Genomic DNA, 5,561 nt, shown 5'->3' with positions numbered 1-5,561 from the left:
GGCCCTGCATCCGGTGCCGGGCCCTGCCAACCGGGCACCGATCCCCGCCTCCCTCCGGCGGGCCGGGCCGAGCTCTGGAACCCTGCCGTCCCGAGCGCTCGGAGGAGCCGCCGCCACCTCTGGGCGCAGCCCCGGTCTCCGCCCTCCTGAGACCTCGGGCCCTGCGCCCCGGACCCATCCCGAAATCCACCCGGGGAAGAGGCCTGGCGCGGAGGGCGGGGGCCGCGCTGGAGAGGGCGAGGGAGACGGAGGAGCCCGCGGCACGGGGTGGCCAAGCCCAGCCTGCACAGGTGTCCTCGCCACCGGCCCGGTCCCCGCGCAATCCCACACAGAGAGGCCCAGCTTCCTCCTCTCCATCCTCTTCCCTGGCGGGCTGAGTTGAACCCCACACCATGGCGACCCGGCCCCCCAGATCCTCCCCCGGGGTCCCCTCAGCTCCCAGGGCTCCAGGTGGTGGAGAAGCGAGGGAATCCCCCAGCCAGAGTGCCCAGCTACCCGCTTCAGACAAAATAAAAGGCGCGTGGGGGGGGGGGGAGGTTTTCTGAAGCTGGACGCCATCCAAACCAGTGAGCTGCCTCCCTGGGCCTGATAAAGATGCGGCCTTGAACAGCAGGCTTTCCGGGAGGTACCCTGGGCGCCCCATCTTTAACTCAGCTGCCTTATGTTTGGGATCAGCGGATTCGGGCACCCCTGGCTACCCCGCACCCCCACCCCGGGTTGGACACTCCACTCCACCTCTCCAGCCCTCGTTGCCTTAAAATCCACCGTCCACAATCTTATACTAGCAGGAGTCCAGCGTGGCGCTCCAATATGTACTAATGCCCAGGTTTGACTCCCTCCACCAAGGTAAGGTCATCCATCACAAGCAGTCACCCCGGCTTTGCTTGTTTAGATTCCCGCCGAGCTGAGCATAGACTGATGTCGCCTAAGTGCTCAATAAATGCTGGTGGACTTGGCTAATGGATGGACAGCGTTACATGGGGGGAGGGGGGGCTGGGCCTCATCAGGAGAAAAAGGTAGCTATGTTCTCTTCTGTCCAGTCCAGGGTCCTGTGTCCTCTAGAGGTGTCTCAAAAATCAACGGAGCCCAGCCCTTCCAATTTGCTCCGTCTTGCCCCAGTCTCCTTGGCCTTCCGGATCTCAATGGGTTTGAAGAGGCCAGTGCTTGTGGTTCTTACCAGCATCAATTTTCAGTCGCCAGGATGCAACTTCACCCTATGCTGCGTTCATAAATTAATCTCTGGGGATTAGATTCTGTGTTTTAGTAACACTCCCGAGGCATTGTATTTACACATTAATAATAAAAGGGAAAAGTGAGACAAGTTCTGACAACTTTCAATAACATTCAGAAATAAAGTGTGAGGCGCGGAAGTGTCCAAAGTTAATTAAGACCATTTGGTGCTGATGGAGGTGGGTGTGTGGTGTGGGGAGGGGAGGGGAAGGGGGAGACTGAATGCCCACCGATCTCTGACAGGTGCTATTTCTGAAAGCCAATTTCCCCGTCTGTAATATACCTGATGCTGGCAGAAATGGAGATGTTGGAGATGCTGAGATAAACAGAACCAGAAGGACTTTGGTTTTATGGCATAGAAGCATGGACACTGCCAGAATTCAGAGGTATTTCCTAGGAAGGAAGGGCCCCTTACCCTTGCTCTGTAGAGCATGGGGTGTGGTGGGGGCTCCTAGGAGAATTTAAGGAGTAACTTGTTTCCTGGGGTTGGGGAGCAGCTCACCTTTCTGCTAGCAGCTATCATGGACTTCTGGATCTTTATCTGGTTTGATCTTCATTCTAGAACAAATCCAGAAACAAACTAGAAGGGTTTCTGGACAGATCCCAGCCATAGGGCATGCAACAAACTTGGGCTCCTGTGTCCAGTAACTACGGTCACTTATTGTGTACCTCAACGTATGAAAACCCACAAATTTTTGTACTTTCGTATTTTCTTTGCTTCCATCTGACTTTTTCTCAGTTTCAGACGAGTTCCTTTAACAAGACAAGGTCTTTCTCTAAGAAATCAGGAGAGAGGAAACAAGGAAATCCTTTTGCTTCTTTCTTGAGCTTTCATGGACCATTAAGTATCAGGCACGGCAGGAAATAAAAGAAGAAATTCAGGAGGATAGTTCTGGATTCTTATAAGTGTGGAGATCTCCTTTTTTTCTTTTTCATATTCCCCAGAGTGCTTTGTACCTTGTAAATTTAAGGGACAAATGAATCCCTTCCCACCCCCTTGGGATTTTCCTTTTTATATTGGGAATAAAGATATTAAATCCACAGCTCTAGACCATTTAGCTGCATCCTGCGTTGTATCTAATCTCAGCACATCATTCTCAGTCTTTAATTGTGTCTATACATCTAAAACAGAACAAGACACAAAGTAAAAGGGAAGCCTGGAAGAAGGACCATTCATGTCTCACCAGAGCTTCATATTTCCAGCCTGATTGACCAGTGGGTAGCCCTTGACCCTCGTCAAGGTTCTGGTTTTCTACCTTGAACTCTTGTCTTTGGCTCCAGAAGAGGCCTTTCAAGTAGCTAGGCAGATTTCATCTCTTCTCAAGTCTGAGGGACAAATGCGTTTCAAGAGGAAAATGAGGGTGGTTCCAGCCAGGTTCTTTCTTTGCACGATGAATTTCAACCTTCCAAGCACATGCAAACTTAAAACAACAACAACCAAAACCTACTAACTAGGCAAAAGCCTTCCTAGTGAACTCATTGAATTTCTCAATGTGTCTGCATTGAGTCTGGGGATGTGGCTCAGTAGTAGAGTACTTGTCTAACAAACCAGAGGACCTGGTTTGACAACCCTCACCCCTAATCACAATTGAAAAAAAAAAAAGAGGCACTTAGTTGGGCATGGTGGTACATGCCTATAAGCATAGCACTAAAGAGGCCAAGGTGTGAGCTTCATCTGTCTCGAAAGTTTGGTGCTTGTCACAATGGCATGCCTGTTTGCTCTGGATCAAAGAAAAGTAATTACCTATGGCTGAGCTCAGGAAACGCCAAGATGGAGAACAAGGAGAGTGAGATTGCTCAGTGAGAAACTGAGCAATCTCAACAATCTCTCTCCCCAATAGGTGGCCTGAAGAACACACCTGACTTGAAAGAATCACGAAGGGATCCCTTTGCTTCCCCAGAACGAGCCAGGTTGGAAGTGGGAGTGAAGCGAGATGAAGTCAGGCACTGTAAGTAAACTAAACGCTCTACCTTGTAAGCTGCCTGGTAGCTGAAATTGCGCCAAACCATTCATTCATTTAACTCTCAACAGCTCATAATAAACGTGTGAGTAGTCTGTGATCCACAATGGAGAAAGACTTCTGGAAAGAATAGCCACAGGGCTACGAGTTCAAGGTTGTTATTTAAATGCAATGCACACCATCTTTTACCTCTTGAGGGATCACACGTGTTTGATGGGAACTGAGAAGATTGACAGGGAGAAAGCTGACAGTGAGGGTACATCGTGGAAGCTATCATGGACCCAGGACCTGCTGGAAGATGAGGCTTGGGAAGCCCGGAAGGTTTCTAGCCAGGCTCATCTGTGGCCCTGCCACCCTCCCGCAGCATGCTGAGACCTCAGTCTCTCAGAGGCTCACTGCTTCGACAGCAGAATAACCCTGCCTGCCGCGGCCTCCATGTTGGATTCTCTGCAAGTTTTCCTACACAGACACAAAAATGGAAATAGAATTCAGTCCTCTGAATTCTAGAGTCCAAAGCACCAGCGTACTTCCTCCTTTTCACTAGGATTCAGGCATATAGCACGAGGGGCTGGAGAAGATGGCTGGGTTTGACTCCTGTTTCTGTGGGCCACATTACTTGACCTTGCTGCTGTGTATCTGTTTCCTTATCTGAAAAGCACAGTTAGTAACAACTGACCTCCCAGAGGTATCGTAAGGTTATTGTGATGATTGAATTAGTCATTTAAAAAATGTTTAGATAAGTGTCTAGCATTATTAATAGTAATGAGCTTAGTTTAAGCCTTGTTTGCCAATAAGGACCAAATGCTTAAGATTCTATTTCTTGGCCTTCCCTTCTCCACATTAGGCTACCTTAACTTTCTCTTTACTTCTGCAACATTTATCCAAGCCTAGTAAGAAAGAGACTATAAGCACCTATACACACATGCCTACATACCCATGCATGCATACATACATGCATACACGTGCACACACATGTATTATGCACACATGCATACATGCACGCACATACCCCTTTGTTCTTCCACACAGCATTGATAAAGCTACTAAAAGTCTAGAAACTGGTCTCAAGACATAAGAGATTGGGTTTATTCTCATTTATAGGTTTTTATATTAAGAAAGCTGCTTCTTTCAACATGTGGGTTCAAAGTCATCCCCGCCCCCCACACACACATACATTTCTTGATTTGGTCCTCATCAAGCTCAGTCATTCACTGGGGGCCCAATCTATACTCCATTCAGTTCCATAACTGGTCCTGATTCTGTAAGGCTGAGTATCCAGTAGGCCAGGCCAGTGCTGTTCTCTAGACAATAACCATTCCTATTAGCATCATCCTAGTGAGCAGAGCTGGACTCTGTCCAACCCTAGACTCATCCTCTCACCCTCTTCTGAAAGCATCTTATTTTAGAACCTTCTAATCTATCTGTCCATCACTAATCTCTTTTCCAAATAAATTTAGTAGTCTGTGATCCACAATGGAGAAAGACTTGTGGGATGAAGAGCTGCAGGGCTACCAGTTCAAGGTTGTTATTTAAATGCTATCATTTTTTTTTGTTGTTTATGTGGGGTTGTGTGTGAGTGTGTGTGTGTGTGTGTGTGTGTGTGTGTGTGTATGTGTACATGCAAACCAGTACTGGGGCTTGAACTCAGGTCCTGGGCACTGTCTCTTAGCTTTTCTTTGTTCCAGGTTAGTGCTTTGTCACTTGGGCCGCAACTCTAGGTCTGGCTTTTGGCTGGTTAATTGGAGATAAGTATCTCACTGACTTTGCTGCCCCTGCTGGCTTTGAATCACAACTCATCAGATCTCAGCCTCCTGAGTAGCTAGGATTATGGAAGTGAGCCAACCAGTGTCCAGTTTAGCACTATCAATACCCAGCCGTCTCCTGATCCCTGTCTAGGGTCATATTTGAAATGCTCATGATTCACCATCGATACCAGGAGAAGCCGCGCATGTCCCCACTCACCTTACCATGACGACTTAGTTCGCTGGAGTCTCCAAGGGCTCGGTGGATGGTCAGCTTTTCCTAGTTCTCTGGGACAGTGATGTAGACATTGCCACTTGTGCCTCACCCTCTGCACCAGGTAGACTCCCCGGCCCTCATTCTCCATGCGGCTGCCTTCCTTCTGTTTCCCTACTGGCCCAGTGAATGACTTGTTTCATGCCCCGTGGCTGACACCTGAGGGTTATGACAACCAAAGACCTCGTATTACACACACAGTTTGTCTGAGCTCACTGCCTACTTGACGTTTCCACTAGGATGCTTTACAAGACACATCAAACTCAGTAGTCCAAATCCAAACTTGAAATCAATCTTCTGCCTAAAACCATACTACTCCCCCCACCCCTGCCTTCCACCCTGATGCCCCTGTCA

The 5,561-nt window shown here is 48.6% G+C and overlaps 1 long non-coding RNA gene across 1 annotated transcript in view; it reads right to left on the bottom strand.

The window, feature by feature from the left end:
* LOC105980749 overlaps nucleotides 1-5,317 on the bottom strand; it is a 12,923-nt gene extending 7,606 nt beyond the window's left edge. The window contains exons 1-2 of the long non-coding RNA XR_001174761.1: nucleotides 5,154-5,317; nucleotides 1,733-1,788 (exon numbers count right to left, since the gene is read on the bottom strand). This is a non-coding gene — a long non-coding RNA (uncharacterized LOC105980749). The remainder of the gene's footprint in view (nucleotides 1-1,732; nucleotides 1,789-5,153) is intronic.
* Between the last annotated feature and the right edge of the window lie 244 nt (nucleotides 5,318-5,561).

The sequence above is a fragment of the Dipodomys ordii genome, unplaced genomic scaffold, assembly GCF_000151885.1.
Source record: "Dipodomys ordii isolate 6190 unplaced genomic scaffold, Dord_2.0 Scaffold10, whole genome shotgun sequence".
In the NCBI taxonomy this organism is placed as follows: Eukaryota; Metazoa; Chordata; class Mammalia; order Rodentia; family Heteromyidae; genus Dipodomys; species Dipodomys ordii.
Note: the sequence above shows the minus strand (reverse complement) of the source record. Positions and strands in the feature narration are given on the sequence as shown.